We start from the raw sequence: 24,863 nt of genomic DNA on the forward strand, positions 1-24,863 counted from the left end.
TATAATACTTAGGTGTAACTTTAAAAGCTGATTTATTTATAATCTGAAGAAATATTTTACATTAACTTTCACTAGCTTAGGTGTTTAACCATGAAAGCAAGAATGCAAAAGAATGCATTCTATGTACGCAATTAATAAAGGGCTAAGAGCAATATTTTCTTTCTTAAATGAGAATGTCTGAAGAAAATTTAATTATCAATGCATTAAGAAATCTCCCTCAATTCTTCACATTATCTTTCTAGTTCTAGGAATGAATTCTGCAAACTGCAGTGGGTAATGGAGTAAAGAATCGAAACCTATAATGAATAAGCCATCCAAGATCCTTCATGGACAAGCAGGTGTTAAAGTCTCTTAAGTGATAGCAGAAGGAACAGAACATATCTGCCAGCTGGTATCTTCAGAATAGATAAACATAGTCCATTTCTACAGCAAGTGATTTTTGTCACATATAGAACATACTAGAACCTACTAAGTGTAAATAAATGTTGGCACTTTGGGGCAGTGAAATATTGGAATTTGTGAGAGCTCTGTCTGACATGGAAAGCTTATATGTTCTATTATTATAGACTCAAATTTAGATCTTATTATAAGATAAACACAGTTCTTACCAGACTTCCTTTTTCAACTCAGCACCAAGAGCATTTTTTTTCATCGCTATATATATATACATGTATATATATATATATATGTATATATATATACACATATATATATATGTATGTATATATTAACAGCTCAGTGAAAGTGGGTAGATTTGATCTGAGATATAAATATATTAAGTATATTTATGGAAACTAAAGTCTAATGGACACTTCTATATTTTGCTTACATTGGACCATAAAAACTGGTATTTCCATTGCGTATGTTACACACATTATTCTAAAATAATTCAGTTCACATACTTCTGTATGGTTTCCTCAGTTCTAGTGGCATTTCCAGGGCTGTGAAGAGAGCACAGACAGTCCCTTGTAGATCAGAAAAAAACAGTACTGTGAATAAAAGTGCTGAGAAAAGTTTGCCAGAAATTCAATTGTGTATATTGTGGTGTGAAGCAATATACTGAATATATAGATGTGAAGCAATATACTGAATATATACTGAAAAGCAAGATACTGATGTAGCCATGGATTGGACAATTCTATTAAGCCACAAGAAAATAGCAGGAGGTATTGGTATATGCTTCATATTCTGCATATAAGTGCATTCATAATGTACTTTACAAATTAGATTAAATCTCTCTGCCCTAAAGTGACTTACAAAACATAGTAATGCATAAATCACAGAATGGTTTAGGTTGGAAAGGACCTTAAAGATCACCTTGTTCCATCCCCCCTAATGTGGGCAGAGTTGCCAACTACTAAATCAGGCACTCAGCCTTGAGCACCTACAGGGATGGGACATACACAAATTCTCCATGCCAATGCCTCACCACCCTCTGAGTAAATAATTTCTTCCTAACTTCTAACCTAAATATTTTCTCTTTTTGTTTAAAGCCATTTCCCCTCGTCCTTTCACTAGTAGACTGTGTAAAAAGTCAGTCCCTCTTCTGTTTATAAGTTCTCTTCAAATATAATAATATGTAATTATACATAGGAAACACTGTTTTCTAACACTTTTGTTTCCCAATTCCAACTATTGCAGTTTTCCGTGCTGAGAGGTACTTCGCTTTTTCTGCTATGAAAAACAGTGCAGAAAATAATGTTTCCAGAAAATCACCATACACTTAAAAAGAATAAGATTTTTTTTTTTTTTTTTAATACTTTGTCTTGTTTTCAATTATTGTTGGCTATTAACACTCTTTAAGCCAGGAAGAAAATACCTGAAGTACCCACTCTTTGAAATTGGTCAGAACACAGTGCACCTAAATATAACAGCACAACTCTTTTAGAACAATTCAGACTGCAAAAAAACAAAGAATGTGAAGTATATCATTACAATAATGCATAGTGCCAAGCAGTTTTCTTCTAAGCTCCTATACTACAGTATTATATTGAGAGTTTGCTTGCAAAACATACTTCTGTATTTTGAACTATAAAATAATGTCTATAAAATATTATAATGTCATATATTGCATTGCAGGAGAGGTGATTTTAGAATATCAAAAGCATGTCATATATTCTTCAATATAACTTCACTTATACAGTTGTTAATAAAGGCAATCGCCTAGTGTTTCTACTAAATCACAAAATAAATCTACATAACAACTAGGAGAAAATGAAGAGAACAAGAGCTTTTAAATGAGTAAAATATTTTAAAGAATGAATTACATTACTTACAAATAAAGGTTGAAATGAAATTCTATCAGTTATTTCTAGAACAGTGTGATGAACCACTAGTTTCCAAGGGAAGAGGGGAAGGAAGGGGGGGGGGGGGGGGAGGGGGGGAGATGAATGCATTTAAACAAATTCCATTGTTCCCTTCAAAATGTTATATTTGTACATAGTAAATTAATCAAACCTATTTTGATTTGAAAAAAAGACCTTAGTATTTATTCCTAGAATTAATGATTACCTACAAGACAATTCTGTGAATACCATATAGTCAATAGATAACAATTTAGTATTTTTTATGCTCAGCTTTGAATCCCATTAACATAAAAATAATGATGTTTATGTTGAATTATGTTAATACATTAAATGGAGTCTTGTTAGAAAGCTGCTAAATCTGAATGATATACAGGCTGACCAAAGTATATCACAGGTATTTTTAGTATTTTAGAATTTGTTTAACGTATCTTAAATTAGTAGTATTTAATTATAACAAATTGCCAACTGCCATAAAGTAGATGCAGGAACAGGGGAGGAAAGCAGTTGCTGTCCAAGGTACTGCATATAAACGTGAGTTTTCTCATTACTCTTTCAAATAAATTATAATCTATTAAATGCTAATTTTCCTTAGCTAGAAGCTTGCCTTGTTGAAATTCCCCACATGATACTGCAGCATCAGTGCTATGCTGTTACTTTCCAGGGCCTCTTCTGCTGCATTCGAGTATAATCACACTTTACAGCACCTGACAGTCCTCTGTATGTGTAATTCATTTGGTGAAAAATCTGTTCTACACATTATTACAGACTAGTTTTCAATTGTGAATAAATATATTAAAAATCTTTGAATTCTACATGGTACCTGTGAAAAGGCAACACTCTAATGCAAATCTAGCTAAGATACTGTTAAGGCATTCTGCAGAGCAGCCACCTAATGTAATTTTATCTGCAGTATTCACCTTAGATATTTTATAAGCACACTGATTCATGCATTAAAGCAGTAAATAGGTAATAGAATCCTGGATATAATTGCTTCCTCCAAAAGATAATTAGAGTTGTTGGTTTTTTTTTTTTTTTTCTTTTTTTGCTTCTTTATGTTTTGTCTAATAAAAGAAGAGTATTTGTACTTTAAAGGGTAAAACAAAGCAATAGCCAAGAACTGCAGTAAACCTCTCAGAGCTAATAGCTATATCCAATAATGCATCCCAACACCACGCTCAGGCAAATGGATTTAATTCACTGCTTAATCAGTCAAATCAACAATAATCCCCATACGGTTAGAAAATATGTTTGTTAAACAAATCCAGTTTATGATTTATTCATTTGTAAAGTGTCTTAAAGCTAGAAGAGCTAGTCTGATAATTTAATCATGCTGACAGAGCTGATTTCACCTAGCAATTCTTTCTGCAATTCACAGAATGGCTGACAGTTATCTGCATAGAAAAATAGCACAGTAACCATTTAAATCATGCAAAAACATTTACCCAAGAAGATGTAGCAAAGATCAGGATCCAGCATCCAGACCCCATGAAGCATGAAGCTGAGGAAACAATCCACTAGCTTGCTCAGGCCAGCAGTGTCTCTCCTACACTTGACCTAGACTGCCTTACATAATGAGGAATCAGTGCTGTATTCTGTGTGGAGGAGCAAGCTGAATGTCATCACTGGCAGAAGTAGGAAGAACTGGCAGCAGGCAGGCTAGTAGTTAGCATGGAGATCACGAAGTCTGCTTTCCCCGAGTGCTCTGGGAGAAAACACAAGAACAGCTCAGAAATGCTGGTGTCATTCCTCCCCTGGAATGAATGACCGGAAGGAGTGAGGGTGTTACTAGCGTAAGGCAGGCTGCAAGTGCAAAAGCTGCATCTGTACTTGCTGTCAAGGTAAGAGAGTTCCTGTCACACTGTCTGCAGGACTGCATAGCTACAGCTAATTGGAGAGCAACAGCACAGCAAAATAAGAAAGGAGAGGCACAGACTACTGCTGCTTAGATTTTTCTATATAATACCCATTGTGGTGAGTAAAAGAAAAGCAATGGTATAAGATAAAGTACCAGGATTAATTTCCAGTGAGAAGTGCGGTTCCTTTAAATAAATCTTACTGCATGCAAGTAAGTTCGTTTCTGGGAAAAGAACCATTTGTTCTCTGTTTCAGCTGGAGTTGCAGAGGTTAAACAGATTACATTACAGAGATTTTAATATTTTCAAGAAAACGATGGGTAAGATATACTTATTTTTGTGAAGACTTTTTTTGTTATTTTTGAGCTGGGTTTTCTTCTATTTTGTGGGGGAGAAGCTCTGGGGCATTTCCTAGTTTATTGTTGTTTGAAACTTATCAGCACTTTCTCTGTAGTGGGCAAAGAAGAGAAAAATATATCCAGGCTTATCCAGCAGACAGAAACCTACACTGTCTTGTTGTTTAGAAAAAGCAGCTTTATTTTACTTAAAATCATTGCCTATAACTCCTATTCTATATTTTATTTTAATACTTTAATTGAAGGTAAAGAACCTTATATACTGGTAATGCATTAAAAAATCATTCTTGAATGAATATTTTGATTAGTATAGTTGGTCCTTATAAAAGAAAGATTTTTACTACAACAGTACAACTTAAGTTTTTTAGTTATATTTGGCACAGTGTTATTCTTCGAGATCAAAAGAAATAGCAACTGGATGCAAATTTCTAATGTCCATGTGGTGTTGACAATTAATATATTAATTGAGGAATAAAAGAAAGTATGTCTTAATAATACTTAATGTTTTATGTAAGTATTGTTAAGAAAGTATTTATGAAAAGTACTTTCTATAAAAAACTATTTATGAAAGCAAATTTGATGCTCCTTCACCTTTAAATTAAATGTGTTTGAGATGAATATCTGAAGTAATAGACTAATGTAATTTTACTTCATTAAATAATTTGGCTTCATTAAATGCAAGATAAAGTAGGAACTCAGTAACAACACCCCACCAACATCAAAGGACAGACCATCGAACTCAGCAAGAGCTGAAGTGTCACAAAGCATCCATACAGAATTATTTCTGCCTGAAAATTATGAGATGTGGAAGATTGGCTGGGATTTACAGAAGTCAGCTTAAATAAAGTGACTGTTATACTGAGTTATGCCTTAGGAGAGTAAACACATAATTTCATCTGAAATGGGAAAATCAAGGTGAAGGTGAAAGGGATAAAAATAATACATTTTAAAAAATCTATTTTAATTATTACTTCTCTTTTCTAAATAAACATACTGTTGCTTTACCAACAAATTTGATCAAGTTAAAAAATTTCTTTTTAATTAGTTGTTTTTTTGGCCCATTGTGAAATGCTTTTCTCTGCTCTCTTGGGAATGGCAAGATAAAAAATAGGAAAGATCAGTACATAGATCACTAATGACTCAGGATATACCAGCTGTGCATCTAAATTATAATTTCGAAACCACAAAAATGTAAGGGAAATGTCACTTGAGAATGATTTTTAAATAATCAATGGTGTATTTGAAATCAGTAACTATCTATCCAAACACACCAGCCTCTGCAGCCATAGAACAGTTTAAATATTACCAGGATAATCTGCATACAACAAATCAAAATTTGACTGCATCAGGTAGAAAAATGAATAAAGCTTACGGAAAAAAAATACAGGTAAACAAATCCAATACACAGGTATTAAGCAGAAAACCTCTAAATGAACAGAGTAGTTTAGCTAACAGTTAGCTAACTTGAGAGTGAGCAGTACAAAAGGCAAAATGCAGTTTGTTTGATGTCATAGTTTAGGCAAATATCTATTAGAAAAGTTTGATACAGATTATTCAATCTACAGCAAAATTATGTAATAAATACAGTTTTTGCAACCTTATTTTCTATGACCTTGCCTATAACATATATATATAATTGCAGAAAAATTGCTAAGTTTCGTCATATCCTTGATGATAAGTAAAATATAGAATAGAAATTTGAAAACATTACATTATTGTCATTCAGAATATACCTGCAGTCCATAATTTTGTCCAGAGAGTAAAAATTGTTTATCTCCCTCAAGAATTAGTCAAATTACTCTGCCACTGGACCACAAAATTTCTGATTTGTGATAATTTTTACAAGGATTTTTATTCTAGATTACCTTGGCCTTAACTTCTGTCAAGTCAAGAACATATTAATACAAATAGACACAACAGCTTTCATATAGGGTTTGTAATGAACAACTATTTTTGAGCCATCTGCACTGGTGAGTAGTCGACTGTAATGCTTTGACAGTGGTAAGAAAATCAGTAGTTTGTATCATTGCCCAAAATGCATTGTTCTGACACCCTAGGAGTCAGAAAGATTTTTGTCAAAGTAAATGAAAATAGAAAAAAAATATATTAATTGTATCCTTTTGCAAATCATTGGAGGACAAAGTCATTGATTGAAAAATGGACTGGATTGCCCTTCATGCAAGGACAGATGTAAACATACAAATGTTTGAGATTTGAACATGTAAGGAATACAGAACAAATTAGACTGCTTTACTATAGCATACCTTATGCAGATACTGGTACTGAAGTTTCACAGAAGACTGTAAATCCATGAAACAAGATCAGGAATTTTTCCTGCTTGTAAAATTTGTCAGAAGTTAACAATGCTCATCACTAAATTAATGCTTACTAGCTAAGTTTATTTCCACAGGGTTCTATTCCATGCAGAAAAGAGGGAAGCATTATCTCACAGACATTATTTCTGCCAACAACCTTGAATAAACAGGATGCTTTTTTTTTTAGGCACCTTGCTCTTAAGATGCTTTGTGTATAAATAAATCATTACTTGAGGTTTACTCTTACTAAGATAGATTCCATTTGGGATTTGATGAAATGTTAAAATGTACCAGTATCACTGACTGGAGAGACTTCTACAATATCTTGAATTGTGGGGGTTGGTTTTTTCTTGTTTTCTTGTTTTCTTTTTTTTTTTTTTTTCCCAATCCTTCCCTAAACTTGCTTTCTTTTCTCAAATAATTACTTCCTTATGTTTCTGAACAAGTTTCCCAAGTGACTGATGCAGACGTGTGTAAACAGCAGACTGCAGTCTTCAAAAAATAAAACCCAGTACTATTATAGGGCCCTGTATTTAGACCTCATCTCACGTAGTCTTATCAATGAATTGTTTTTTTTTTTTCCTTATATGATTATCCCTGTCTCTCTCAAGACTTTCGAAAAGATATTCTAATGCATATGCTACCTTCACTTCTAAAAACCAGTAAATGATATCTATTTTCTTGAAATAGGTAGTACAATTTTTAGATTTGTTTCTTTGAGGAGGAGTAGTAGTAGTTCCTAACAGCTCAAGACAATTAACAGCATTCTAAATTTACATTTATTTTTTAACATCTCACAATAAGGATTATTGGTGGACTAGTCAAAGATGAAGATTCTTCTCCTTTACTTGGTTAAGGTTCCTGGAGTGTCTGACTGATTCTAGTATCTGAATAGGCAGAAGTACAGTTCTAAAATACTCTTCTTTCATTCTTAGAGGATAACTTACCATCCTTACAACTGCATTATAGAGCAGCTTAAGAAGTAGCAATATTTCTGAACATATATTGTATGTTTTAGATACACAGTGTTTCAATATTTTCAGATCTCCTTTCTTTACTGTTCTACATGCTTGGTGTTCTTACATCCTTTAAAAAGGTCCCTGGCTTTCCTTCAAATACTCTAGTATTTCAGCACTGATAGGTGAAATCTGAATTCTAAAATTCTGTGCAGATTCCCCATATAGTTATCACTGATAACACAATTTTCTATGGATGTAAAATTTCTGATAATTAATGTTATACATAATTCTTTAAAAAAAAAAAAAAAAGCTGAAAAATATATAACCCAAATAAGCACAAAAACATTCTAAATTCACCACTGTGAACATGGAGTAGGTCAAGGTCACAATAATCTTAATAGTCATACTGTTCTTTGACTTCTCTCCAGCATATCTCCTCTGGAAAAAAAAAAAAAAGCTATGACAGCCTTTTATATTTTCCAGATTTTCAGTAAGATTTATAGGCTTGCCTATTTAACCTCTGAGAGTATATACACTGATTTCCTAGGCCACTATTTTTGTACTTACAAAAAAATCTTGCTGTTCTGCACATTAATACTAAAAGAGAATGGCAAAAATAGGATGAACGAAGGACAGAAGAGAGAGAGAAAGAGAGAGAGAAATTAGTTAATTGACTCTTCAATAAATATGCCTATTTATTTGGAGTAAATGACTGATTGTTATCAATAGAAAATCATCAGAAATGGTAGTCTGTACTTCAGTTATTTTGGCATATTCTTCTCAGTTATGTCATTACATTAAGTTTAGGTTTATTTATTTATTTTATCTCGCTAAAGAAGACCCTATGAGCTGAAGAGCAAGTTAGCAAGTTGTGGCAAACACAATTTTTTTTTTTTTTTTTTTTTTTTTTTAATTGTAGTATTGGAGTATTACTTTAATTCCAAGCTAACTGTAAATACCTAAGAATAAAGGCAGACAAAACAGATGTATAGTTCAGCATAATAAACGTACCACTAGTGCTAAAAGAGCAATACAGCTTTTTTTTTTTTTTTTCTGGAGGAAACTTCCTAAGTAACCCTGAGCATGCACCATTGGTAATACTGATTTGACACATGAACGAAACTGTCTAAACCAAAATGTTGAGAGATGTACTGCATAAACAAGTTCACAGTTCTAGCAACAAAAGGCATAGAGAGATGAATTCAGTGTCATTCTGAACATAAGTAGCATATTCTACACATTCGCCAGTTGGCATGGAACATAAGCCCATCTAATAAATTATATTCAGGCCTGTTTTAGGTTTTAATCTCCATTCAATTATTAGAAACATTTATAGTTCTAGAAAAATTTGTGGTTTTTTGTATACAGAAGTGACAGTTCTTGTATTGTACTTTACCAGGAATTCTAAAAATATCTGTAGTACCCCAAATACTATTCCATCATCAGATTTTGTTCCTTTTATTTAATTCATTTGGCTGCTTCCATTAGATAACACAGATTCTCCTTGATCTCTTTCCTCTTCCCAAGAAGTTCCTAATCATTTGGCAATAACTTATCCCAAAATTGCCTAAAAAAAACCCCAGATGTGTCTGGCATCTGCATCCGTTTTCACCACAGGACTTTCTGAGCAGCAATAAGGGCTTTTCAGGATATATATTCCACATCGAAACTTTGGACTTACATATTACTGTTTAAACTAATTTAGAATCATGGAATGGCTTGGGTTGGAATAGACAGTAAAGATCATTTAGACCCAGTGGGGCCAAGATGTAAAAAACTTGACTGTCTTCACCTCTCCAACAATACCAAAATAAGTATTAAATAAGTATTAAACTAATACTAAATAAATACTAGTATACTAATACTAAATAACTAATACTAATACTAAGTAAGTATTAAACTGATACTAAATAAGTATTAAACTTAAATAAGTATTACTAAGAATGAGACAAGTCTTTCAGGACAATACCTTCAACCTAAAAACAGAACCTACAACTAGTCTCATGAGATAGTGACAGAACAGGATAGATCTTTCAAATCTTCTTTGCAAGTTTCAAGTATTCCTTCCAGAGCAGAAGGATTTAAGGTGTTGTCAGCTATACCCCGTAAAGTCCAGGTTCTGAGGTCAGTCACTCGCTGACAAATAGACAATACATTATTTATTTATATAGCACAATATTTCCTTGCCAATACTCTTTATATAGATAGGCTTGTATACAGGTTTCTCTTTCAGTTCAAATGCTCCCAGAATTTGAGCTTAGCAGCACCACATATTAGCCTTGGAAAAGATTTGAACTCTGTTTAATCTAAAGAAAATTGAGAAACTATTAGAATACCTTTTTTTTTTTAATGAGTTTTTCTTGTCAGAATAAACTTTTATTTGGTCACTCTTACTTGATTTACTGAATAATACCTCCATTTAACTAAACACTGAACTGAAAACAACACAATTTGTATAATCTTCAATAATATTTTGAAACCAAAAGGACAAACAGTCATAAATTTCTATGTTATTTTTTAAAAGATAAATTATTTTGCTTATCTTGCTCATCTTTTTGACACAGCTGTCTCTTTTTTATTCCGTCTAGTGTGAAAGTAAAGTGAATGTCCTTGTAAGTGACTGTTTGGTTTGCTGTCATGCAGAGGAAAAAAAAAAAAAAAAAATCAACAAATTGACAAAAAATTGACATAAATTTACAAAAGCAGTACATAAATAGCCATGTGTTTTAACAATAATGGATGATTGTATTAGCCTCTTTCGGACTTTCTAACACTCCCTTAAACAATGCGATCTCACAAAAAAATCTGCTGCAGAAATTCCCTTTTTTCTCTCCACCACTTCTATTGTGTTATTCTTCAAGATTCAGCTATAGCTATACTCAAATCACTAACTGAAAGTCAGTGAGAAAAAGCACTTTTCCAATTTTTTCCAGGACATCTCAGATGGGTTCAGCAAAGTCTATCTTTTATGGCATTTCAATGACATAAAATTATTCACTGTGCATTTACTTCTTCTTTAAAGTATTTTTACTGGAATCTATGGAAAAGTGACCTTGAAAAAACAAGTCACTAGTCTTCATCCTTCAGTCACTGTTTGGGTGCCTATTACAGCCCTACCAGAGACCATGAGCCAGTAGTTCAGCTTACATCAGCTTTGAGCCTTGTACAACTCAAATTTTGGTGTCTGAAGGTGGAAATAAAGCAATGAAAATCTATCCGCTCTCTTGCCTCAGACTGAAGCTAACTGAAAGCTCAAAGGTCTAAGTGGAGTTACTTGAGAAGGAGATTGAACTCTCTCCTACAAGAAATGTAAGGAATTCTATGGCATACTCAAATAGAAACATTAATAGAACATTCTTCCTATAACCACAGCTCTGTTGTCTCAAAACCTCCTCAAGGACTTCTGTGATCTACCAGCCTCCTGGAAACAGTGGGTTTCCCATTAAATTTTCCACATGCCCTTCTCCAAGACTTAGAAAGCAGGCTCAAGTCATTTTTTATCTTCTTTTAAAAATAAGACATCTGTGAGGACATTAACTATGTGGCAGCTGCTCCCCTAGCCCTAAGCCAGGTTACTCTTATAGGGAGCTACAGACGCTTTCCTTCCGCATCTCCCCACCCTACCTTGTGTTACTCAGAGTCTGCTACAGTGGCAAGGCCAGTCTGGAATTAGAATTTTATGATCCAAACTATCATTGCTGAAAGATAGGCTTAAGTATTTTCAATGCAAACATAGAATAAATGCTAATTACCAGTGACTTTACTCAGTTGCAGCCACTTACATATAGCTATTTTCAGCAAAATAAAAAGCTGCAAAATACAAAAGGAACAGTGTTTCAAAGAACTCCAGACCTCGTGGGCTAGAAAGCTTAGTCTGAGCTCCAATCCACGAGACTAAGTTACTATGCTAATAAAACCAAATATTTATTTATATTGACTGAAATCAGGAGGAGATGAAACAGTTGGCTGGCAGAGTGGAAGAAATGCTGCTAATGCTTCTTAGGACAAGTGATTGCATGGTAAAAGGCATAAAGATGTCCTGTGCTGCAGAAGAAGGGAAAGCCCTTGGAAATCTTCCTCTGCCCATTTGAGCTGCAGCCCCAAGCCTTGCACAGTCTTTTTAAAGCTGAATTCATGAGCAAGGTAAGCTGGCTTATTCCCACTATTCCTTTAAGGTACAGATGTATTTAAAAAAAACTATATGATCTCCAGGGGCTAATTTGTACTACCTCAAAGGAATTAACAGAAAAAGGAATAAACAGAATACAACTGACTTATCTGTGCATCTGAGAGTAGTTCTTTCATGGCCTCTAAAGGAACAATTTGATTACAGTCATCTTAAAACAGAACTGTCTGCAGAAGTCATAGGAAAATATTATTTTAAGATGAAAGGAACAGAGAAATTGCTTGTCTACAGCAAAGTACATTCTCCTGCAGTCATATGTGTTTCTTAATTTTCTCTGTGGCAAATTAGTAATTCTGTCCTTAATTCTGGATGAATTTCATTGACACTTTAGTATCTCTCATAAGATGTCAGCAAAACTCTAAAACTTTTCTTCAGGTCTCCTCATGATGTTTTGCCTTTTGTTCATCAGAGCAATACATATCAACTGATAGTTTCAGCCTGGAGAAAAGAAGGCTGCAGGGGGACCTCATTGCAGCCTTTCAATACGTAAAGGCAGCCTTTCAATACCTACCAAGAGGAGGGGAATAAACTCTTTGAAAGGGTTGATAACTGCAGGACAAGGGGAAAAGGTTTTAAGTTGAGGGAGGGGAGATTGAGGTTGGACATCAGGGGGAAATTCTTTACACAGAGAGTGGTGAGGTGCTGGAACAGGCTGCCCAGAGAGGTTGTGGATGCCCCGTCCCTGGAGGTGTTCAAGGCCAGGTTGGATGGGGCCCTAGGCAGCCTGGTCTAGCATTAAATGGGGAGGTTGGTGGCCCTGCATGTGGCAAGGGGTTGGAGATTCATGATCTTTGAGGTCCTTTCCAACCCTGGCCATTCTGTGATTCCGTTCCTGCTTGCCCTCAAAGCTCCCCTTCCTTTTCGCCACAGGAACACACCAGCCTTTTTTCCCAGACTATTCCATTTATGGTCATTTTTTTACTTTTAAAACTTTCATTCTTACCTCAATTGAAAATCAATTTTTCTATTCTGTACTCTGAAGTTCCAATTTTTTGTACTTTATATCTGACTATACACAAATATAATGTTTAATTTCAATTTTTAAATCAAACTACACACCCTGCCCCAAAATAGCAACTTACAATAAAATACATTGAGGCTGTCAGACATTTCTTTGCTGGCACCATTTGGACACACATTTTTATAGACGAAACTTTCTGAGGGTCACATCAATGTCTGTATTCACTGCATGTCTCGCCGTGAGGAATAGCACAACTACCTTAAGTGAAATGGCTGTTATTGTTAAGGGGACAGTAGTAGGAGCTTCTATACTTTTAGCAAACTTTTATTAAGATTTGAAACTGAAAATAAGGAGCAGCTACAGGCCTATGTTGTCATGACATGGCTGTGAGATGTGACTCGATATTCTAGAGTTAAAGGATGCTCTGCTCTTCAAATAGCATTTACACTGCTGTTTTTTAATTTTTCAAACCTGCTTAAATTTTCATTGCAAATAATTTTTTGAACAGAAGAGTTCAACTTTTGTCTTACTCTCATAAAAAACTATGCAAATGTATGTTCTGAATCATTAAAAACCTTTGAAAGCTGATATTCTAGATATTGCTATCATAAGCAATAGCCAATGTGTCAGAAAGATTATTATTTTTGTGATTTACTAACTTTTTACATGCAACTGAATTATGACTGAAGTGGACTTCCCTTTTTGTTTGTTTTTGGTGCATCACAAGGGATGCAGAACAGTATCACAAATGCCACAAAAAATACCTAAATCTTGATAGAGAACTATTCAGAAGGAGTATAAAAGGTGGTCCTCTTTCCAAAATGGCATCACACTGAAAAACATAATAATGACCATTTTGGATACATAGTAAAGTTTGATTCAAATGCCTTTCTGCCCTGCTATGCATATTTTATATTCAACAAGAGCCTGAAGTCTTAGCATCACAATTTTTTTTAACTAGGAAAAAATAGCCACTAGAATACATTAAGCTTGTGGAACGTTTCCAGGACTCCTTCAGCATTCTCCCTGGAATATCTCCTTCCTATTCCCAAATATCTTTGCAGTCTATCTGCTATAAATATCTGTTAGAGGAAGATTATTATTTGCCAGTTATCCAGAGTGAAGAGAGATTTCTGTGTTTTTTTGTTTTTTTTTTAGTGCTGAGAATTCATTGTTTATGTAGGTTAGGTTAGATTATACTGTCTGCATAGACAAAGAGCTCTGCATAGATACTGCAGGCCAAGAACTATTGATCTTAAATTCTTATTGAACAGAAACAAGAGTTGAAATAAAGATAGACATACAAAGTGCTGGTCTCCCAAAGGATCTTAAGCTTGTACTAATAACAAGAAAAATAATTATTAGAGATTACGTAGAACATTTTCAACTAAAATCCTGCAAGCAAATGCAGAGCAAATTATTTTGTCAGAGAGCAAAATAATAATTCTAAAATAAAAAATATAGTTATAGAACATTATCTCGCCCATCGACATCAGAAGTTAACAAGACATCAGCAGTTTTCCTCCCTAAATAAATCATTAAAAACAACAACAAACACAATAGCTGAATAAAATGCAATATACATTATAGTAGAAAAAGTATGTTTAATTAACAACAATCTTAGAGTTATTTTTGCTAAGTTAAAATACTTGAGTTTATTGTTGGAGAATACCATTGCATTCTATGTATGAATTTTTCTTCTATTAGCACAGATTAGTTTTCATTTGTGTCTAGAATTTTTTGCTATTGAAATGTTAGCTGCTTCCTTAGGTATTCCGAGTAGGCATCTGTATCAAGTTGCTTATGGTACTGCTCAGTTTAGCTTTATGAACTGCATTTGCAGCCTAAAACCTGAAGAGACTGCAAACATGATTTTTATATTGTTATTTTTTAGCAATTTGATAGCGAAAGCAAAGCAGTTGTCAGTAATTAATATGAATTAAATGTTTCTTTGCTTACAATAAAAATTATTTTAAACAGTGGAGCTGGGCACCTATCATTTCAAACAGAGCAAAGTATGCACTATGTATATACTATGTATATACAGTATATATTAAAAAAAAAAAGGAAAAGAAAACCCAAGGCATTATCAAATAATAGGCTCTTGCAAACCCTATTTTTTCGTATGGCAGGTAAATGCATCTATGCAAGTATTTCTCTATTGCTGTTTGCTTACACATTGCAGTTCAGGCTTGTGAGGCCTGATTTTCCTGCAGATGCTGTAGTGTAAAGGCACGGGAACTGAGAAGGTGCTTCTACTACCGTATCTCTTGCTGTTTGTACCCAAATGACATGTAGATAAAACCAGCCTAAGCCATATCCAAATACTACTGGATAGAAGATAAGCTGGGAATTGGAATTTGCTTAAAAGCATACGTGTGTGCTTCCACACATGCATATATGCATGCTATATTGTTTTGCCATATTAACCTCTTATTTTTTCAAATGTGTCTAGTATCCATGTTGCTATTTTCAAGAACATCGCAGCATTACATATTCCAGTAATTTGAAAATCCAAGCAAATAAAGTTTCTGAAGATCTTAGTTTACTGTTACTTAAAAATCTCACTGAACAAATACAAAGTAAATTGTTGGCAGAACATTCTTCTCAAGGTTATTTTCTCTAACCATTCTGATGTATAAATGCCAGTGGAATTTGAAAAAAAACAAAAACAACAACAAAAAAAACCCCCAACATTCTTGTTTGTTGGAACTAAGCCTGGGCCTAATTTTATATATTGTCATTCACTAAAGAATTCAAAATTTCTTTTTTCCAGCACTCTTTATCTGTTGATTGCATTTCAGTGCTCTGTCTAAATGGTTACAACTAAATGACGATTCATTGCCCTTGCTCTCCATTTATGGTGCTCAAATTTTATCCAGAGCGCTCAATTTTAGAACTGACTACACAGTCAAGAGCTTCAAAAATGAAATACTTTCAGTTATCTGCGTTTGCGTCATTACACTGAAGCTGTCTTTTTAGTGTTTAGTATCTAAGTTAGCTTTGCTTAAATTTAGTGATGTGTCTGAAGTATTGATTCTAGACCTGTTATTTCCTTCTGTAGCCTATTCTAATGCACTTTCAGAGTTCAGTTGAGCTTTTTCATCAGTTGATCACCTCTCATAAAGCTGTACTTGTATCAGCTTGGTGTTCCTCTTAGCCTGTTCTTTAAAACAAACATTAGATCCTCAAGATCTCTTCTGATGACACTTACTGCAAAGTATATGCTGATATTCATGATGTTTTTAGATTATTTAGAATACATTACTGATAAATAGACTTGAATGCCTCTGTGTAAAAGGTTCTGAATTTTATGGACAGTGTTTTAATGTTAATGAGGATTTAAATGTTAATAGTTGTATCCTGAATAGATAAGTGGTATCCGAGTAACCTGAGTGGTTATATTTGAATTTATTGAATAGTGTTTATTTCCAATTGAGACTGACACCTACAGATCTTCCATTTGGGAATTTAATGAGTGGATAGTAACTAGGCAGCTGTGATTTAACAGAAAGAATCAGGAACCAATAGGAAAAAGAACAGTCTACATGGAATGTCTGTTTTGCTAAAGCTTATAATCTGAAGAAGTCCTAAGTTAAATGGGAAGCTGAACAACTCCAAACATTTACTAACCCTCTTAAGAAGACAGCCCCCCATTTTGGTTGTAGTCAAGTACTACTGTATTCCTAACCAGTTTCAAGCACTGGCTCACTGGGTTAACTTTGGTGGGACACCTGCAGTCAGCAGAGCCAGAAGTCCTCTAACTCATTTGTTCTAACCTGGTACATTAGCAGTCTTCCAGTCAGACTGACTGTTTCCAATATCTTTTTTTTTTTTTTACCATTATAATTCTTGGTCCAGCCAACTCATTCATAGACCAGCTTAATGCAAGTAAAACATACAGTATTCAGAAAATGTTACATAGATGCTTTATGCTTATCAAAATCGGATCACATTTTTTCCTGCATTCTTTCCTCTGTTCCTGAATATTTTTATTATATATTTTCATTTTTTTCTCTGCATAATTCAAGTCACTATTTTCCTTTCTCTCTCTATTTTTTTTTTTTTTTAATTTTTCCCTCTTTCCATTTTCTCCCTTATTTTTAGCTACAAAATTCTTCCTTATCCAAGCAAATGTTAACATTGAGCACTTTGCTACTAGTTAAAAAGCTTTCCAAATACTGATGACCACACTTGGGACTCTGACATGATTGGTTTGAGCAAATACAACTGCTGCAATAAAATATCCAATGTGTCATGTACTAGAGAGAAAAAAGCACAGAAATAAAATCATACGCATTCTACTTAAAAATACAGGGTAGTACCTATAACTCCCTTTTTTGAAGCAAATGACACCTTTGCTTTACCTATTAATTCTCCTTTTTTAGTCCTAAGAAAATCACAAAACTTTCTTCTCAATTATGGAGAAAGGAACACAGACTAGTCTGATATCTTTCCTAGAAGTATCATCCTTGTAATATCATGCCTCCCCCGCTGTTCAGTATGCAATGTCTCTGCCTTGTCTTCCCACCCAGAAGTTCTCTCTTTCTCTTCTTGAGCAGTTTAACATGCAATTTGATAGCTTTCAAAAATGGTTTGAAACCTTGAATAAGAAATGAGAGTAGTTGGGACCAATTGTTCAGAACACTGAAATCTGTCACAGTGCATATAGCCAACTATGTGCTGACAGTTCTTTTCACTCTGAACAGGGTAATGCAAAAGTCAGTAAAGAAATATTATGTAACCTGCCTTGAAGCCCACATTACCACAGTTTTAGAGAATATGAACAAAGCACAAAGAAAACTGTATTTGTTGTACAGAAGAATGAGTTGGTTTTGTTCATCTTCTAAAGCAAGTTCCTCGAGACAAGGACTGTATCTTTTTACATTTCACAGTAGCAAGTGCACTGCAAGCACTTAACAATTAATAATAAATAGTAACTGAATGCAAAGCTTTTGAAAGGTGCCAGATTGACATCTCAGGAGAATACTCCCTATTTATACAGAGAACAGGCAGAGCAGCAATACATGATTTTTTACACTGTCCCCGAAATCACCAATGCATTTCCCATACAGTGTTGTACAAGCATCATATGGTAACTGCTCACAATCACCACAATCCTAGAGAACCAGACTGTTGTTTTCATATTACAAAGCAAAAGTGGGACTTATATCAACCACCAGAATTAAGTAGTTTTCATTATTTTTCATTGGAATTAAACTCCTCAAGTAAAAACATATTTTAGTGGATAATTTTGATGGTTAATAACAAAACAAAACAAAACAAAAATTGCTTGATTTTAGGATTAGAGGAACCATCATCTACCAGGCCTTTATTTATATACATAATAATTTTTTTATTTCTATGTGAGGTAAAACTATACTATTTCCATTTTAGCCCCTTATTTTTTTAGTTAAAATATCTTGTCATTTTCTAAAATTCTGAGAAACATCATCATACTATAACTATGCAATCAGCAATATATTTTTAGGTAACATCTAATTATTCTCTTTGAATTTCCCATTGGAAATACACAAAATACTTTTTAAATACATCCCAAACAAATTGAAACTTCATCCAGTGTTGTACTTACCAGTAATTCTTTGGGTGGCACAGACAGAAAGAACTTCACCACACTGTGTAAAAGAACAAAAAAAATGTTTCATCTGATGTGATTTCTCCATGCCTATCTCATTTCACAGAACAGATTTACCTTCGCATGAACTGCTTTGCAATTAGTACAACAGCAGCAAATCAGGATTATTTACACTTATCAAAATCTCAGTGTCCAAGTAAAAAAAAAAAAAAAAGAAAAAAAAAAAGGAGTAATAGGGCAGCATTCTCTAAGAGCATCCATCTGCTTCTGCACTGAGAACAGCAAAAGGCTGGTACTGGGGCAATGTTAATACCATCGACCTGATTGAAACAAACTCCTGCAGACCTATTCTCACACATCTTTGTATCCTGAGTGCTCTGGGTTCAGGAACAGTGCCTGCTAACCCTCAAGCAACTGTCCCACCCAGAGAACAGGCCCTTTTCTCTACTACAGAATTCTTTGGCTCTTAGGCTTCATAATCTTTGGTGCCTCCTTCACCATATAGTAGATAGAGATGAACTCCTCCAGAGTTGATTTTGCTATATTGGTTCATAGTTATCAGTAAAATACAGCTTTTTGTTACTGCTTTTGTCTATTTCACAAGTTATGGTACAATTGCATCTCAAATGATGGTACTTTTAATCAGTATTTCGATTTTGCCCTAAAAATAATCAAATTCAAAGATGCAACTTAAAAGCATATGTCAAAGATTCCATTTAAAATAATAAATTCACATACACTATCTGTTTCTACTGCACTCCTCCTTATTCCTAAAAATATTGTCATAGTGAACAATTTTTTTTTTTTCAAGCTGAAGTTCATTATTAGATCTGTTTATATTCTGCACTTAGAACAAATCCCACAGAGGTAAAGAGTATCATTGTCTGCTTCCACACAGTCACTAGCTCTAGCAGGTTTTTTATTATTTATTATAATAACACAGACTGAATAGCCAGACATCTTTTTAGCCAGTTCATACTTCTGGAGTTCTAAAGAGTCAGGAGTTCACTGAATTTCTCAATATTCTCTGAAAGGACATCAGAAATCTCTGTGTTTCTGAGAGCCTGAACTACAAAAGGCTGCTGTCCAAACTATACATGCAAACTACTGCAGCGCAGGCTGGCTGCCTGCTTTAGAAATTTAACCCCCTACTTGGAAAGCATGCTGCAGATTTAATCCACTCTCACACCATTTTATTTCTGAAAGCCTTGATACATTCACCGTGCATACCACTGAAAATAAGTTAGTTTTTCTATTTTATTAGCATTTGTGAAGAGACAGGTGAGTTCTAATTTTAAAGCCTTCAGTCTAATTCTTTGCCATACTCAGGAATCTGGGCTGAGAGCCCAGAGATGAAAAAGGATGATTCTATTAATTTGTAGGGGAGAATGAATAAATCCTTTAAAGCTAAGGAAAAACAATATCTCTTATTATTTTAAAGGGTATATATAATTACTAGATACATGTTTGTATGATGTTCATCTATTATTTTCAGACGCATAAGATATTCATAGCAGAAACTATGTTGATGTTTAAAGTAGATTTATGTATATTCATTGTCAAAAGGTTTGCTCCACTAAAAGCTAAACTTTTAAACATTAAATTTAATGACTGAGGGAGACCTTGAGGAAGAAGGAATTTCTGCCTTGCTAACAAACGTGAGCTACTATTTATGTTAAATTCGTAGTCAGTTTTCAATGGTAGTGGCCACTATATAGACCTGCTTACTTCCATTTCAATTCTTCAGCTAAAACAAAAAAAAAACAAAACTCAATGGCTCCCCATCACACAGTGAAGGAACAAAGCAAAACGTATTTCTGTCACATTGACTTAAAAACTCATCATCAAGGGATCTTTGCATTCAGCTTAAGTACATTCTACTTCCTGATGCTATAACTCAGCTTGAAGGCAGCAAAAAGCAATAAAACTCCATCAGAGGTCGGGCAGCAAGATGCTAAAATATAAAATAAAATAACCGTATTGGGACACTACATCTTACTAATATTGTATACTCTGGTAGACATTAAGAAGTAATTAAACAAATATAACTCACCCATTTTGATTCAAATACCTTAAGAATAACTAATGGAGAAATTTTTAAAAAATTTAGTTATATGTACATGGCCTATTTTTAAATAAAGAAATAAAAATGTTATAAACATTTAGCTTCTTAAAAATATCTCTGGAATTCAGAGAATTTAGTTTTAATTGAATATATTTTTTTTTTTTTAATTTCTTCTAATCCCTGATAAATTTGACTATGACAGACACTTATGCTTGATGCACTTCTGAATCATGGAAATTTGGAGAGGAAACTCTTCAATTTCATGATTCAATACAGTCTTGACTAATCTTTTTTTTATGTATGCCCAAAATGCAGTAAGAAAACCCAATGTTTTTTTAATTTAAAAAACAAACAAACAAACAAACAAAAAAAAAAAACAACAACCAAAAACACTGAAAAATAGGAAATAAATAATTCCGTACGATATAACCAATTCAAAGTAATCCTGAAAGCTAATTCACTGAATGGGTGACACCTTACATCATCCTGGATTCGTTATAACTACCACAAACCAAAGGTATCACATCAGTTGCCTATGGTAGTTGATCCCAGATATTTTGAAGCTGAGCCTCAATGATTATGAGCCTCAATTAGTTAAGGACTTCACTGTAGTCATATTTCTGATTAATTATATGTGGCAAGATTAGGTAGGGAAAGGTGATTTCCAAGAGGAGCTATAAAGGAATTATTAGTTAGACACAGGTATACACGGACAAGTTGTTCATTAGTCACAAAGTTCAAAAATTCTAATTCAATGACGTTACATTTTGAATTGCAAATTGTAAATTTTGAATTTCTTCTTACTATTATTTTTTGTTCATTTTTTTTCTTTCTCTTTTCTTTTTAATGAAACTCTTTCACCTTAGTTTACAACTTAGAAATTATGGTGGAGAAATAATTAAGTAAAATATAACACCACACTGTATTAACTACTGTTTAAACTACAAGTCAGCAAGCGCTTGCACAGAGGCAAAAATAGCATGGGACTGAATTAACAGTATGCAGCATGCTCCATCGTGGAATCATGAGAGAATGGCAAGACAGGTTTGCTGCTGGTACCTAACTTTTAAGGAAGTTATGGAAGGTTAATGGAAATACAGTGTGTTGTCTGTGACAGTAATAATTAATCATGACTATAGCATGTGTCAGTATAATGACAGTAATAGATACAGATTATTTTAAAGGAATTTGTAGTAATCCCTTAATACATACTGAAACTAATCAGATGCATCCAAAAACACTCAAGTATGTGTGTTTTATAAAATACAGAGAACTGTGCAATTGCTCAGTAGCCTTATCCTACAGAATCCTTCTACTGAAGTTGAGTTGAAAACTTTTTATATTTAAAATGAGATTTCATTTTATTGTATCTACTTCTCTTAATGCAATATTAGTGTATTGTCTATAATACTTGTCATAAACCAGTCTGCCCAGGAGCCAGTCATCTCTAAAGAGAAGTTTTCAAGATCAGAATCTCAGTATTGTATACATTTAGTGATCAGCAAAATTTTAGAAAAGTTATTTGGAACCATGAGATAACTTTTATTTTGAAGCATTAGAGAAGTTAATAGCTGAAAATACATGAAATTTAACTATACTCTAGAAACTGTTAGCAAAATGTCTAACCTAAAGAAACTCTCATAGGGTTACAAATAAACTAGACACTTTCCAAATGTCCTTACCACTATTTTTCAGATGAGATATGCTTTAAAAGGATATAACTTCATATATATAAAAAAAAAAAAGTATATAAAATTAGCACAAGTAGGAAAGTAAGTTGATTACTGGTCTTTAAGAACCAGAGCATTTTTATGAGCATTTTTGTTATGTTTCAAAGTTGGTTTAAATCACTTCTACAGAGTTTTCTATCTATTTAGGCGAGGGCTGACTGCTGTGTATCTGCTATTTGAATTATACATACAAATCTGGAGTTTTAAGGGGAATATAATATTCCTTGTCATCAGTAAGCTAATCAATCCTAAAAGATAATAAATTATCTCTGATTTATTTACTAAATGCCTTTTTTAACATCTATTCTAATGGCTGCTGAAGCCTATATGCTAATGAGGTTACCTACCACCATTTGCAGGTGCTGTCACCAATTACTCTTCAGCTCCACTGTTTGAATCATTTGCTGCAACAAACTGATATTGTGTTTTTCTGGCTGAAAGGCATTTCCTCTCATTTCCAGACTAGGGAAGAAGCAGGAAGAAGAAAGAAAAGAGATGGAGACTATCATAGAATCATATCACAGAATCATAGAATTGCCTGGGTTGAAAAGAACCACAATGATCATTTAGTTTCAACCTCCCTGCTATTGGAGGGTCACCAACCACTAGACCAGGCTGCCCAGAGCCACATCTAGCCTGGCCTTGAATGCCTCCAGGGATGGGGCATCCACAACCTCCTTAGGTAACCTGTTCCAGTGTGTTACCACCCTCTGTATGAAAAACTTCCACCTAATATGGAACAAGGAAAACAAAGCTGAAGAGCAAGTAGGTACCAAATAATTGAAAAGTTGAGCCAGTATACTCTGGCTTTTTTCTCCGTAAGAATACTGGGAGACTTTTACTCGCTGAAGTGATTCAAGATGTGTATGTAATGACAGATTTGAATAAAAAGAGTACATACACATTCACATTTTGGATGTTAACAGAGATATGAACTATTTTTTAACCCAGATTTTGGCCTGCAGCTTTCTTTCTTGACCCTTGTACTAAGACAACCTTTTCTACTCACTCTGTTGCAGAATTTTTGCAATGCCATGTTCTTTGATACTTTCATCTAATTGCAGAGCGCTTTGACTTCCAATTAACTTTGCAAAAGATTTCACATTAATAATTTCTCAGTGGTACCTGCACTGTAATTTCTTTTACTGTCACCATTTCTTTTTCATACCTTTTGAAATTTCCTATACATGAAGCTGTCCTCATATGAGGTAAAATTCAAATTTGAAATGAAGGCTTTAGTCCTAAAACACAAGTAGAAAAGCCATGTTAATATTTTATTATATTTTCTCCACAGCTGACATTGGTTACTGTTCATTCACCAGAAACATTCCTACTTCATTGTTCTTTTTATTTTCATACAAAAGTAAGAATAACCTAACAGACTGTTGCACTGTGTCAGGAAAAAAAAAAAAAAAAAAATAGAGCAAGAGAAGTAAGGTTCACAATGCTTTTGACCATCACTCCCCACATTGTTTCAATTCTTGAAAGTATATGCAAGTCTGGATAGAGGATGTCAAGGACCTGCATTTAACTTCCTCACCCATCCATCACCACATAAAGCACATTCAGTTTTCAATCCTACATAGTTAAAATCTCTATACACTTATAGTATTTGCAGGAATACTGCATGAACCTCTATATGTCACATATGACAGCCATCAAGAAGATAAAGATACAGAGATTCATAATGCCTGTCATTAGAGGAAAGTATTTTTCTAGCTTTTTGCCTGATACCCCAGGCACGATCATCACTGGCACATTTAGTTTGCCATTTTGGATGAAGATGCAGTATTTACTAAACTGCTTTACAGACAGATATTAATGCAAGTATTGCTGCAGAGTATGGGGATAAAGCTACTTCAGTAATTGGAAAGTACCACGTGACAGGGGTTGCTATGGTATCTGCAAGCGTGACGTTATAAAGCAGTAGTACAAAGACATAGACAATTCCCCGATCATTTATGAACATACATGTTATAGATACTACTTTAAAAAAAGACACAACAGCTTATTACATTGTTTCAGATATGTATGTCCTAAAAAAGAGCTGTTTTTTGTTTTTTTTTTTTTTTTTTAATTAGCTGTCCTATTACACAAAGATTAACATCAAGATTACTGTTAAAGAGAATGAAACATGCTTTTAAGACAACAGAAAATGCAAATGTACAACGTATCTGGCTGCTGGTTTTAAGTGTTGTAAGTTGTTGATGAAACATCATTCCTTATTTTCATCAATTGTTTCTCTTGCAGCAGAGCTCATGTGTGCTTCAGCATGCAGTCTGCCCTCTCCAGAGGGATGAGAATGTGCCGCAGTGTACTTTGCTTGTGTTACACTGCAGTATGATTTTTTTTCAGGCAAGCACTAAGATATACGCATTTCTCTGTGTAAAAGCTCCCACTGATCAGCAAGAAAATAGAAGGTATGCTAAGTAACAGAAGCCGCATGCTGGATCACATAGACAAAACCGAGATGTGCTCAGAGAATGAAAGAGAGTTGTTCCATCCTCCTCTGAAAACCATACTGCTAATGCAGAGG

General features: G+C 34.0%; 1 protein-coding gene across 5 annotated transcripts in view; it reads right to left on the reverse strand.

Moving 5' to 3' along the window:
* Window positions 1-24,863, reverse strand: part of LOC128076841 (sodium channel protein type 1 subunit alpha-like) — a 247,524-nt gene that overhangs the window by 80,362 nt on the left and 142,299 nt on the right. Inside the window, exon 1 of one of the 5 annotated variants that reach the window (XM_052675067.1) lies at window positions 3,749-4,191. The exons of the other annotated variants lie outside the window; for them this stretch is intronic. The gene's annotated coding sequence lies outside the window, so the exon portion shown is untranslated. Of the gene's footprint in view, window positions 1-3,748; window positions 4,192-24,863 lie in introns of those variants that run through there. 5 annotated transcript variants of the gene reach the window in all.

The sequence above is a fragment of the Tympanuchus pallidicinctus genome, unplaced genomic scaffold (assembly GCF_026119805.1).
Source record: "Tympanuchus pallidicinctus isolate F22 unplaced genomic scaffold, pur_lepc_1.0 scaffold15, whole genome shotgun sequence".
Taxonomy (NCBI): Eukaryota; Metazoa; Chordata; class Aves; order Galliformes; family Phasianidae; genus Tympanuchus; species Tympanuchus pallidicinctus.